Genomic DNA, 14,759 nt, shown 5'->3' with positions numbered 1-14,759 from the left:
TTTTCCTCAACACAGCTTCATGAGATAAATATCGTTCTCATTGTTACTGTATTAGAGTTGAGGAAATGGAGGCTTGGTGAGGTTAAGTAACATAACCATTTAAGTTAAGGTAAAAAGTGGAGGAATTGGGATTCAAACCTCAGCTATCCAATCTCTACTTTTAACCAGAATACTATATTAACTTGTAATTTTATTTTGCTTTAGCATGAGCAAAGAAAGGCATAGCATATTTATTATCATGTTATCTTTGAAACTTGGTTTACATATGTATGTGTGCATGCACTCATGCTTGCACATACACATACACACACGCATGCACATACACAGATATATAGCCAGGAAAGGAGACAGCATGATGCTTAAAAGTGCAAGTTTTGGAGTAGAGTCAAATGTCACATCATCTGGGTTAAAAACTTGACTGTTCCTTATTAGCTGTGAATTTAGCCAAGTCACTGGCTTTCTATATCTCTAAGCTGTCAACCAAACAATGGGGATATTAATGGGTCTCACTTTATAGGACAATTGAGAGGATTCTGTAAAACACATGTAAATTACTGTCCTTAGCACATAAGTATTCAGGAAATATTTTAACTATTTTGATTATTATTGAGAACAGAAAGGTGAATAATAAATGATACATGACCAAAAAATATTCTTAAAGATATTAAAAAAAAAAAACTTGTATACATTTTTAATAGATAATATTGCAACATTTCATACATTAACATATTGTTCTTAGGAAGCCTCTCTAAAAATGTTCTTCCTGCTTTGTTAGGCAAATGCCAACCTAACCTAAGTGACTGGAAATTCAAACTAAGTTAGAATATCATTTATGTTCTCTAGCTCGACTCCATTGCTAACATCTTTTAACCCAGTAACTTAATGCACATTCCTTGCATAAATTTAATGAGGAGAGACTTATGTAAACTAAAATTACATCACATTTATTTACTGGAGTGTAAGGTAGCCATTAGGCAAACCAATCTACTTTAGAGAATGTTGAAAGATCTAAAGTTTAGGACTGAGAGTAAGTATGATTTAGGAAAAGTAAAGACTTGCTAGTAAAGACAAGATACTTTAGAAATAACAGACCCATTCAGCATGTGTTCTTGAACTTTTAGAAATTTATATTTGTTTAAGCATATCTAAGCTTCCAGATTGTTCAACAAAATGGAATGGAACATTAAAAAATAAATACAACCATGTAATTAATATAGTTTTGGGGCAATGAACATTTTTATTAATGGTTCTATGAAGGAACAGACAAGTGAATTCCAAAAGAACAAAATATAGGACACATTTCTTGGCTGTCCAGATGGTTTTATTAATGCAATTCCATTATGACTGTGCTACCAGAAATCACACATCTAGTCAGGAAGCCTATGGACAAACAGTAGAAGTATCTCCATGAGTAATAAATAAGTGAGTTAAAAGAACAACTTTTTTATACACTTTACAGGGCAGTTATGTATATTCTACAAAATATATGTAAGTTAAAACTAGATACATGCAATGTAAGTAGATTAGAGTAAGATATTGAAAATGGAAAAGGAGCGTTTGAGGGAAGATTTGCTTCTCTTTGCCAAAGTCTAAACTAATTAATTCACTCTTTTACTTATAAGGCAGAGAGTGATAAAATTAAACCTCTAAGAGGCAGATATTAATCAAATGAGTTTTTTGTTTTTAAATAGCCCTTTAATTTTCTTACTCAAGGTAATAATGAGTATTAATAAGGTAATATCAGTTCTAGTTTCTCAGGTTTTTTCTAATAATTTATCTTTCTTTGAATTACTTCAGAAGTTCGAACACTAAAGACTCCTCTGCTATACCCAACTCTGTCTTAGGTTGTCAGACAAAGGATTATCTTTGAAACGAACCTAGTCAGTACTTCCTAGAGAGCAAGTTAATCTTTCTTTTTTGTGCACAAGTTAATTGACAGTGATATTAGGTACTAACATCCTCTTTCTCACTTGGGGTTTCCTTTGGTGTCAAAGAGAAATATTACAAAGTAGAAATGTCCAAATATTCTCAGAACAAAGAACAAGATATTAAGATTTTGAAGATCATGTTAGTTTTTTTTTCTCTGTCATGATTATAATATTAAGCTATCATTTGTGAGTGAAACAGCTTATTTATGTAGCCCTGTTACTGACAGTTTATCCAGTCCATCTACTTTTCCAGAGAAAGAGAATATTAGCACATGGCAAATGTCCATAAAGCCATGGCTTGTAAGATAGTATTTCCAAAAGGTCTCCTAGTACAGAATGGTAAGGACTATTGAAAGAGAGTTGCTGCTTAATGACAGAATAAAGCTGTGAAAAGTTGTGTTTTGTTTAGTTTTTCTCTCTGGAGGATTGGACATTTTACCCACATCAGTGATTTTTTTTTTAACTTTTTTTTTTAAACTAATTTTATTTTATTGATTAAAAGCAAGTATTACAGTAATCTCATAACAATTTATATTGAGCTATCATGACGAGGTAGAATTCAAATGTTTAAAAATATAGTATATTTTAATTAAAATTGCTACTGATAAGAGAAACGCACCTACTAATTTTTTTTTTTTTATGGGTCATGACACTTATTTTTTATTTTTTTATTTTTTTGTTTTGTTTTGTTTTATTTTTTTAATTTTATTTTATTTTTAAACTTTACATAATTGTATTAGTTTTGCTAAATATCAAAATGAATCCGCCACAGGTATACATGTGTTCCCCACTCTGAACCCTCCTCCCTCCTCCCTCCCCATACCATCCCTCTGGGTCGTCCCAGTGCACCAGCCCCAAGCATCCAGTATCGTGCATCGAACCTGGACTGGCAACTCGTTTCATACATGATATTTTACATGTTTCAATGCCATTCTCCCAAATCTTCCCACCCTCTCCCTCTTGTCTTCAGAATGACAGTTGTTTAAAATGACATTTTAAAATTCATTTATTATATTCTATTTATCTGTATAAGCTGAATATGGCTACAAATGAAAACTGTTTATATTGATTCTATATGTTTTATCCCAAGTTAGTTTATAGATCCTACAGCTGTTTTTGATTGGGAGAACCTTATATTTTTTTTTGTTGGCCACAGGTTTTAACTCATGAGAGTTAAGCACTGTCTAGGACAAAGTCAAGGCATTTTTTTTAACATATACAAAATACTACAGTTATTGAGTAATTACTCAATTTTACAACTGTAGTAAAATACTACAATCACTATCAGGATCTACTCTTATGATTCCTGCTGGATAAACCTTCTTCTATTTCTTACCAAAATATTATATTTCCCACCACATTTTGCTACCAGGGCTTTTCCCCATTCAATTCTATGACTGTTTTGTTAAAGACTGAGGAGCCTCCATAATTTCATCTATCAAGTTTGTCCATTAAGGGCCTTCCATCACCTTTACACTTGGGCCAAAAGAGGGACAGATCCCTATTTGCCCCAGTGGCAAATAGAAAGGGAACATGGAAAAATGATAAAAGAACAGAAAAGAGTGATGACAGAGTGAAGTATAAAGAAAGACAAAGGACTGTTAACAAGGCTTGAGTCAAAGCTTGTAGTTTATGTTAGAGGGGAATGATGACTTTTTCCAGCTTCACTGGATTTGAGGAGGAGAGAATTTTCTAGACACACTCCTTGCAATTCTATACTCCTTTTAATCATTCTGCCCCAAGTGATACGGAATGCCTTGTGTGATTGGTAGACAACTAGCATGCTTGGCTAAGCTCTGTGCATTTCCTTTTTGAGTAAAGGCCTACCGATAGGGATACATTGTGTTCTGCCCCTTACAGGAAAAGGGGGCTGTCCTGGTTCAGTGACACTGATTTCCATTGCTGTGAACTGGTGAATTTGCCTGTCTGACTTTAGGGTGTATTAAGTCCACCTGATTAACAGAAGTAAAGGTATGTCCTTCAGCTTATACTCCATTAACAATATAGGTGATACACTGGTTCTCTACTTTCATCTCCTATGTTTTATTTTTCAATTTATTCAGAACCTGAGCAGGGAGCCTTTTAGGGGCCTCAAAAGTATGCAAGTCGGCAGGATTAAAATGTCAAACGAATAACAATTTTTATGGTTGCGGTTACAATCACCATGTGATTAAAACAACAACAACAAAGAACAACATATATTCCAATTTTAATTTTGCTCTCTGAAAAAAAGTATCAGAAAAATAGCATGTCCTACATGTAAAATATGGGGCAAGTCTTCTCTGGTGGCTCAGATGGTAAAGAATCTGCTTGCAGTGCAGAAGACGCAGGTTTGATCCCTGGGTTGGGAAGATCCCCTGGAGGAAGAAATGGCAACCTGCTCCAGTATTCTTTCCTGGAAAATTCCATGGACAGAGGAGCCTGATGGGCTACAGTCCATGGGGTCACAAAGAATAGACATGACTGAGCAACTAACACACATGTAAAATACTTGTGTATGTGCACGCCCAGTCACTCAGTTGTGTCCAATACTTTGCAACCACATGGACTGTAGCCCACCAGGCTCCTCTGTTCATGGAATTCTCCAGGTAAGAATATTAGAGTAGGTTGCCATTTACTACTCCAGGGAATCTTCCCAATGCACAAATCAAAACTGTGTCTCTTGAGTCTCCTGCATCGGCAGCAGATTCTTGACCACTGAGCCATAGAAAGGTCCCTGAGCCTGTCCTGAGTAAAACACTTGGACAATTCAAATAAATGATGAGCTGGAATTCTGAAAATTCTGATTATAATTTGAGCTTTGTCTTGTGTTGAAATTTCATGTATTTTCACAGGTAAAGTACCTATGAAGTAAACATATATATTTATTTGAAATATATATATACATATCATGCCATTGATCATTAATATTTTTAGGCTTCCTTTATGTAAAAAGGAAAATAATTATAATGTTGGAGAGATATTTGGTTTTTAATGGAGATAATTTTAAATAATAATTTTATAACACTGCAGTGTATGAACAAATGTAACCTCCAAAATTTCATAAAAATGAAATTTAGTTTTATAAATAAATATGTGTCATAGACTATTTTGGGGGAGCAGTGTTGGGAAATAAAATAATCACATAGAAAGAAAGAAAGAAAGTGAAGTCACTCAGTCATGTCTGTTTGCAACCCCATGGACTGTAGCGCACCAGGCTCCTCCATCCATGGAATTTTCTAGGCAAGAGTACTGGAATGAGTGGCCATTTCCTTCTCCAGGGGATCTTCCCAACCTAGGGATCAAACCTGGGTCTCCCACACTGTGGGCAGACGCTTTATTGTCTGAGCCACCAGGGAATAATCCCATGGCAGTATTCAAATTCCTGAAGAATTGCAACTCATTCCTTTAAATTATAATAATAATAAAAAAAAGATTCTCATAGTGGAGAAAGATTTTTTCTTCTGTGTAACAAGATGTGAGCAATAAAATTTGATACTTTTAGAAATTGTCAACAAAATGATGTTGACCCATTGAACAGTGACCTTTGCTTGAATGGACTGACAGGCAGAGAAATCAGAAAAAGAAATTTTACCACATGAATCATCACCTAGAGTGGGGGAACTTTTTCATTAAGCCCTAAGTCAATATCTATTTCTACTCACCCATCACATACTCCTCTTGGGCTTTTTGAATTTATAGATGATTCAAACAGATAGTTTCATGGTAGAAAAGTTAGCCACAGTGTCTCACTTAAGGATTTTGAAATTCTTGTTAAACAAGCTTACAAAAATCCACTTTCTAGTAGCCCAGGGCTTAGCTGCTTAAAGAATGGTGACATTGTAACTATGCTGTCCCAGAGAACAGCTTAGCTTATGGTACAGAGTATGTCTGCTTCACCATCTCATAAATTTCTACTATTATTATCTTGAATTTAGCTGACATATTAATTCACAGTATAGGGAGCACTGAAAAAGGATTCAAGAGAACTTGATTCTAATCCTGGTTATGTTATTATTGAACTATATCAGTTCAGTTCAGTTCAGTTCAGTTGCTAAGTCATGTCCAACTCTTTGTGACTTCATGTACTGTAGCATGCCAGGCTTCCCTGTCCATCACCAACTCCCAAAGCTTGCTCAAACTCATGTCCACTGAGTTGATGATACCATCCAACAATCTCATCCTCTGTGATCCCCTTCTCCTCCTGCTTTCAATCTTTCCCAGCATCAGGGTCTTTTCCATTGAGTCAATTCTTCACATCAGGTAGCCAAAGTATTGGAGTTTCAGTTTTAGCATCAGTCCTTCCAATGAATAGTCAGGATTTATTTTCTTTAGGACGGACTTTTTGGATCTCTTTGCAGTCCAAGGGACTCTCAAGAGTCTTCTCCAACACCACAGTTCAAAAGCCTCAATTCTTCAGCACTCAGATTTCTTTATAGTCCAACTCTCACATCCATACATGACTACTGGAAAAACCATAGCTTTGAATAGACAGGCCTTTGTTGGCAGTATGCTGTCTAGGTTGGTCATAGCTTTTCTTCCAAGGAGCAAGCATATTTTAATTCCATGGCTGTAGTCACCATCTGCTGGAGAAGGAAATGGCAACCTACTCCGGTATTCTTGCCTAGAGAATCCTGAGGACAGAGGAGCCTAGTGGGTTGCTGTCCATAGGGTCACATAGAGTCAGACACAACTGAAGTAGCTTAGCATGCGTGCGTGCATTGGAGAAGGAAATGGCAACCCACTCCAGTATCCTTCCCTGGAGAATCCCAGGGACAGAAGAGCCTGGTGGGCTGCCATCTATGGGGTCGCATGGAGTCAGACACGACTGAAGCGACTTAGCAGCAGCAGCAGCAATTGCCATCTGTAGTAATTTTGGAGCTGAAGAAAATAAAGCTTGTCACTGTTTCTATTGTTTCCCCATCTATTTGCCATATTGAATTATATAATCTTGGGCTAACTACTTAGACTCTTTGGGTTTTAATTTGTACATGTATAAAATTGTAAGCTAAGTTCTTTAGGATTCTTTTCCATCTTAAACACACTATTTCCATTACTCATTGTGGGACAACAAGGAATATAAACAAAAAGAAAAATCATGTGATTTAATTATTGATAAAAAAGGCCCATGGGAATCTAAGGGTACATATCTTCCACTGATCAGATTAATTTCATGACATTAAAACTAGGTCTGCCCAGAAGATACAGTATCTCTATGTAACCATATTTATATGCAAGAGACATAAGCATTTGGAGGATGCTCAGGAACTCCTTGAATCTATCCCTATTAATTTAAATTTTATCCCTAACCTTTCATCAGCATTTTGTTCAAATGTAAATTAAAACACATTCTGTTGGTGGCAGCAATAATTTAATTTTACCTTTCATATAAATAAATTAAGCTTAATATTTATAGGTAATTAATTGGAAAAAGTTAACTGGATAGTAGAAACCCTCCTCCAAAATGTTCGAACACCTTAAACTATTAAATTTAGAAAATAAGAATGGTATTCTATTATTGTCCATGCTATAAATAATATCAAGTTATATCTTTATTCTAGCTCCAGAGAAAGTATACCCCTACCTGTGAAACTTTCAATGCCATGAAAAGTGAAAATGAAAGTCACTTAGTTGTGTCTGACTCTTTGCGACCCCGTAGACTGTACAGTCCATGGAATTCTCCAGGCCAGAATACTGGAGTGGGTAGCCTTTCCCTTATCCAGGGGATCTTTCTGACCCAGGGAGTGAACCGAGGTCTCCAGCATTGCAGGCAAATTCTTTACCAGCTTAGTCACAAGGTAAGTCCAGCCACAAGGGATGGTAAAATTCTTTCTCTGTCTCATGTCCTGATTATCCCTTTTATACTGATCTTTAAATATCTCAGTATTGTACTATGATAGGTTTACAAATGGAGAAATACAAACTAGTTTGAGCAATACTGACAACCAGCTTAAGGGGCAAAAATTTGAATTCGGTAACTCTTTCAATTCTTGGACAGCAAGGAGGTCAAACTAGTCAATCCTAAATGAAATCAACCCTGAATATTCATTGGAAGGACTGATGCTGAAGCTGAAGCACCAATACTTTGGTCACCTGATGTGAAGAGCCAAAATTTGGAAAAGACTATGATGCTGGGAAAGATGGAGAGCAGGAAGAAATGTGGGCAACAGAGGATGAGGTGGTTAGTTGGCATTATTGACTCAATGGATATGAATTTAAGCAAACTCTGGGAGAGTGGAAGACAGAGGAGCCTGGTGTGCTGCCGTACATGAGGTTGCAGAGACTTGGACAGGACTTAGCAACTGAACAACAACTCTTTCAAATCTGTGTTGACCCTTTCCTCTTCCCATTGTTTACATTATAGTACTTCTATAGCTCTTAAATATCCTAAATTTCCTTATTTATGGATAGAACCACCTACTTATGACCTTTATCTGCTTTGGCAATGCATGTATAGTTTGTATTTTCTCCAATGTATATAATGTAGTATTTGTTTATAAGTATCATATATTGGTAATGAAATGTATGGTTCTAAGTCAAAGATATACATAACCAGTGTGCCACTTACCAGTGGCACAAAAATGGGTCACACATGAGCTGGGATATTGTTTGTCTTGGTCCTGGGGTGGCTGTGTAGAGCCTGGGGCAGCCAGGGCCCTTAGAGTCCAGTTGTGTCTTGCCAAGAGCAGTTTTATCCAGAAATGGCAGTGTGCTTCACTAATATATAATTATCATTTTGTAAAGATATAGAAACCGTGATCTTGCTACTCAAAGTATATCCTCAACAGCTAGCAGCAGCATTATTTGGATACTTGTAAGACACGCATTCTTCCAGTGGTAAAGAATCCACCTGCCAACACAGGAGATGTGGGTTTGGTCCCTGGGTGGGGAAGATCCCCTGGAGCAGGAAATAGCAACCCACTATAGCATTCTTGTTCAGAAAATCCCATGGACAGAGGAGCCTGGCAGGCTACAGCCCAAGGGGTTGCAAAAAGTTGGACACAACTGAACAACTGAGCATGCATGCATCAAGAAATGCATAACTTCATTTCCCACCTAATGAATCAGAATCTGTAATTTCATAAGATCCTCAGGTGATGCATATATATGTTAGTATTTGAGAAGCTATGGACTAAACTTTGTCCTTGGTGCCCAGGTGGTTTGCAGCCTTATCTGTGCGTCAAAATCATCATGAGGACTTTTATAAACCCTGATGTCCAGAATGTAGCACAGATTAGAATCTCTGGGGCTGGGTCATAGGCACAGTTTTAAGGTTTCCTCAGGTGACTCCAATATGCAACTAATGTTGAACACCACTACTTAGTAACATCTTCATTTCTAATAGATGGGCACTACACATCATGAAATAACAAGAATCCAAAAGAAATGTATAATATGCTAATAACTTGCTCATTGTGTGTTGTACAATGCTGGGATATATATGGAAGTGTGTGTGTTGAGGGCAGTGAACTAAGAGGGAATTGTGTACTGTGGAAATGGGCATAATTCATATAGGGCTTTGTAAGTGTGTATGACTTTGATTTGGGTTCGAGGTTTCATATTGTCAATAAAATAAGCAAATATTCTACCCTAAACAAACCTTCTCCCTTTTGTTAATTGTATCACCCCTGGGTCCATGGCTACTGGTTTCCTGGTGTGAGTGGTGGGGTAACATTTTCAACCAATGCTAACTCCAAATACATTATGTTTCCTTCAGTCAGCTTATGTTGCCTCTTGCTTTTATCTTTTATTTAGTCTCTGCTATCAATTTTTAAAAGTTTAACCCATTTTTCTTGAAAAACTATCTTCAAAGAAAAAAAGCTAGTTTGATAGCCACAACTGAGACATATCTTTAAACTATTTATGTACATAGAAGATTCTGTCAGGAAGAAAAGAAAATAACAAAATAAAATAAGAAATGTTTAAAGCTAACAGCCATGAAAATGGGAAGAATGAATATGTTTATTTTATTCTGGTTTCAGAACTCTTAAAAAATTTTATAATATCCCTTAGGAGCAATAATAAATGTCCAGAGGATCCTGGTTCATTCTGTCACCACCACTCAAAATTTAAGGAGGTGATGTTTCAGGGTCCTGATCTTAGAAACTCAGCTTTTGTTCCTTTTCTCACTTGGTAAGTAACTTAGCGCCCAGATCAGCTGTTGGTCATATTAAGATACTTGTATAACATTTTCCATCACTGCTGAAACAAGTTACCACAAACTTGCTGGCTTAAAACAACAAAAAAATATTATTTCACAGTCCTGGAGGCTGAAAGTGCAAACTCAGTATCACTTGGCTGAAATGAAATATGTGGGCAGGGCCACACTTCCTTTGCAGGAAGAGGAGACCCAGTAGCTGTCAACATTGCTTGGCTTGTGGCTGCATTGCTCCAATCTCTGCCCCTGTCTTCAAATTACCTTTTAAAAACAGTACAAAGAAACTCAGGGTACAAATGATAAATTAGAAATATACATTATAACTACAGTGTATATATATAAAGATTTCTTAGGGAAAACATGTTTCTGTGCATATTTTTTCATCATCTGTGGTTATCATTGCCGACCCAACTCTTTCCGTCTAGATACTCACGTGTCAGATATCACCTGCTAATTTCACCCTGGTTTTATTAGTATTCCAAGCCAAAATCTTTGCTTTCTCAATGTCCCTTACTCCACCTCCAATAAAATAGTCTTATACAGGATGCTCGGGGCTGGTGCACTGGGATGACCCAGAAGGATAGTATGGGGAGGGAGGTGGGAGGGGTGTTCAGGATGGGGAACACGTGTACACCCATGGCGGATTCATGTTGATGTATGGCAAAACCAATACAATATTGCAAAGTAATTAGCCTCCAGTTAAAATAAATAAATTTATATTAAAAAAAGTTTATAAAATGTTTATGTCACTGATAGAGGGCTGACACAGCCTAAGTCTGCAACTAGTGAATGTTTAGTTATCCTTTCAAGTAATGACTTTGAGATAATGCCTGTGATTCTAATGTATAAAATTAAAGAAATCAACAATTTATAAAGTCATTGTTGATATATCATTTCATTAAGAGATAAAAAAGAAAGCAAGTCTCTATTTTGCTGTTTAACCAGTTCTACTTATACAAGACAATTTCTAGAAATCTGATGTACAACATTGTGTTTATAGTTAATGATGTTTTATTTCACACTTAAAATTTAAAAGGATAGGTCTCATGATATGCTTTCACCACAATATAAAGAACTATTTGTCAAAAGAGGTAGACCTATTACACAGAGTGAATTAAGTCAGAAAGAGAAAGATAAATATCATATCAATTCAGTTCAGTTCAGTCACTCAGTCCTCTATGAAACTTTGCGACCCCATGAACCACAGCACACCAGGCCTCCCTGTCCATCACCAAAGCCCAGAGTCCACACAAACCCAGGCCCATCGAGTCAATGATGCCATCCAACCATCTCATCCTCTGTCGTCCCCTTCTCCTCCTGCCCTCAATCTTTCCCAGCATCAGGGTCTTTTAAAATGACTGGATGCTTGGGGCTAGTGCACTGGGACGACCCAGAGGGATGGTATGGGGAGGTAGGAGGGAGGAGGGTTCAGGATGGGGAACACATGTATACCTGTGGCAGATTCATTTTGATATTTGGCAAAACTAATACAATTATGTAAAGTTTAAAAATAAAATAAAATTAAAAAAAATCCCATTAAAAAATAAATAAAATGAATCAGCATTTGGTATCAGGTGGCCAAAGTATTGGAGTTTCAGCTTCAACATCAGTCCTTCTAATGAACACCCAGGACTGATCCCCTTTAGGATGGACTGGTTGGATCTTCTTGCAGTCCAAGGGACTCTCAAGACTCTTCTCCAACACCACTGTTCAAAAGCATCAATTCTTCTGAGCTCAGCTTTCTTTATAGTCCAACTCTCGCATCTATACATGACTACTGGAAAAACCGTAGCCTTGACTAGATGGGCCTTTGTTGACAAAGTAATGTCTCCGCTTTTTAATATGCTGTCTAGGTTGGTCATAACTTTCCTTCCAGGGAGTAAGCGTTTTTTAATTTCATGGCTGCAATCATCATCTGGAGTGATTATGGAGCCCAGAAAAATAAAGTCAGCCACTGTGTCCACTGTTTCCCCATCTATTTGCCATGAAGTGATGGGACCGGATGCCATGATCTTAGTTTTCTAAATGTTGAGCTTTAAGCAAACTTTGTCACTATCTTCTTTCAATTTCTTCAACAAGCTCTTTAGTTCTTCTTCACTTTCTGCCATAAGGGTGGTGTCATCTGCATATTTGAGGTTATTGATATTTCTCCCGGCAATCTTGATTCCAGCTTGTGTTTCCTCCAGCCCAGTATTGCTCATGACGTACTCTGCATAAAAGTTAATTAAGCAGGGTGACAATATACAGCTTTTACGTACTCCTTTTGCTATTTGGAACCAGTCTGTTGTTCCATGTCCAGTTCGAACTGTTGCTTCCTGACCTGCATACAGGTTTCTCAAGAATTAGGTCAGGTGGTCTGTAATTCCCATCTCTTTCAGAATTTTCCACAGTTTATTGTGATCCACACAGTCAAAGGCTTCAGTATAGTCAATAAAGCAGAAATTGATGTTTTTCTGGAACTCTCTTGCTTTTTTGATGATCCAGTGGATGTTGGCAATGTGATCTCTAGTTCCTCTGCCTTTTCTAAAACCAGCTTGAACATCTGGAAGTTCACGGTTCACAAATTGCTGAAGCCTGGCTTGGAGAATTTTAAACATTTCTTTACTATCATGTGAGATGAGTGCAACTGTGCAGTAGTTTGTGCATTCTTTGGCATTGCCTTTCTTTGGGCTTGGAATGAAAACTGACATTTTCCAGTGCTATGGCCTCTGCTGAGTTTTCCAAATTTGCTGGCATATTGAGTACAACACTTTCATAGCATCATCTTTCAGGATTTGAAATATCTCAATTGGAATTCCATCACCTCCACTAGCTTTATTCGTAGTGATGCTTCCTAAGGCCCACTTGACTTCACATTCCAGGATATCTGGCTCAAGGTGAGTGATCACACCATTGTGATTATCTGCATCGTGAAGGTCTGTTTTGTACAGTTCTTCTGTGTATTCTTGCCACCTCTTCTTTATATCTTCTGTCTCTCTTAGGTCCCTACCATTTGTGTCCTTTATTGAGCCCATCTTTGCATAAAATGTTCCCTTGGTATCTCTAATTTTCTTGAAGTGATCTCTAGTGTTTCCCATTCTATTGTTTTCCTCTATTTCTTTGCATTGATCACTGAGGAAGACTTTCTTATCTCTCCTTGCTATTCTTTGGAACTCTGTATTCAAAGGGGTATATCTTTCCTTTTTCTCCTTTGTTTTTCACTTCCCTTCTTTTCACAGCTATTTGTAAGGCCTTCTCAGACAGTCATTTTGCTTTTTTGCATTTCTTTTTCTTGGGGATGGTCTTGATTCCTGTCTCCTGTACAATGTCATGTACATAGTTTTATTTAAAATCTTTGCAAATATAGATAATGCATATACTAGAAATGATCATCTATCTACCAAGCTTTGTGAAAATATGTGTTAATTGGAATGAAATAGTGGTGTTCAGTAACATAGAATAAAATTTTGCTAATTTTAACTGTGGTAAATGAAAATGTGTTTGCGTTACTATAAGATCTATTTACATTTCACAGCATAAATCCAGGTTTACCTCTCATTTTATAGGCTAAAACTTGTAATCATGACATAGAATTAAATAAAAGAGAAATACATTTGTGGTAATAGAAATCTAAAGATAATGATTACAAACTTGTTCATTATTCTTTGTGACAGTTCCCAGATGGAGTTACGTGGAACTGCAACCCTTGAGGAGAATGTTAATGTCTTCATATATTGCTTAACTCTTTGGTGCATAAATGAGTTAAATAGTTGGTGTCTTAGGACACATTCATGAGTCCAAATGAAGCAAAGGGAATGCAATCACTTAGTAATAGTGAGGACAGCTAATCCCAGTCTATTCTCTTCACACAGTTTATAAAATTACATCCAAAGAACAACAGAAGATAAGATATCCTGTATTTCCATATGGCAAAAAATTAACTTTCTCAGTGCCAGAACTTTAACAGATTTCATTTAGAAGTTTTCAAAAATGTGATGCATTTCCCCCCCTACTTCATTAAGTGTTTCATGCTATCATTTAATCTTTTATTAGTAACTCAGAATCATCATTTCAGCCCTGAAAATATAGTTTTGTTAAAACTTTTGGTAGTGTAATGACTTTAGAAGTATTTTGGGACTTCCTTCCTAGAAAAGTACCCTGACATGAATTTTCATCTTAGTCTCTTATTTCTCTATATAGAGGTACCACAAATGAATGTTTTGAATAATATGATATGTCTATCACTATGCACAATTAATAAGTGGATTAAATGCTAAAATAAATGATTTTTTTATTCTTCAGAAAATCATCATATTTATTTCTTCATGATTTGGCCACAGGATTCAGAACACTATCTCTGACTTCTTTATACTTTACAAAACAAGTCAGGGTCTTATCTTCATCTGCTCATATATAGTTTTCTTCTTTGCATTATTTGCCACCAAAGTATAGGAAAGTTAACCATCGCTGTTTCAAGAATTTGTGAAATTGTGCTCTGCTGGAGGGCATACCTCAAGCGTGACCAATTATTCATCACCACTATTAGTTCATAATTAATATTAGGTGACAGCACTACTGCTGATGAGACACCACACTTCAGTGTTCTCCATGTCTTATGTGATATTTGTCTTATAATTAAATCTGAAATATATATTAAAATGTCTATAATTTTGTTAAAATCAGAATGAAGGCCTTGTATCATTCCTGCATAATGC

The sequence above is a fragment of the Bubalus kerabau genome, chromosome X, assembly GCF_029407905.1.
Source record: "Bubalus kerabau isolate K-KA32 ecotype Philippines breed swamp buffalo chromosome X, PCC_UOA_SB_1v2, whole genome shotgun sequence".
NCBI lineage: Eukaryota > Metazoa > Chordata > Mammalia > Artiodactyla > Bovidae > Bubalus > Bubalus kerabau.
The sequence above is the reverse complement of the archived record's forward strand: the minus strand, read 5'-3'. Positions refer to the sequence as shown.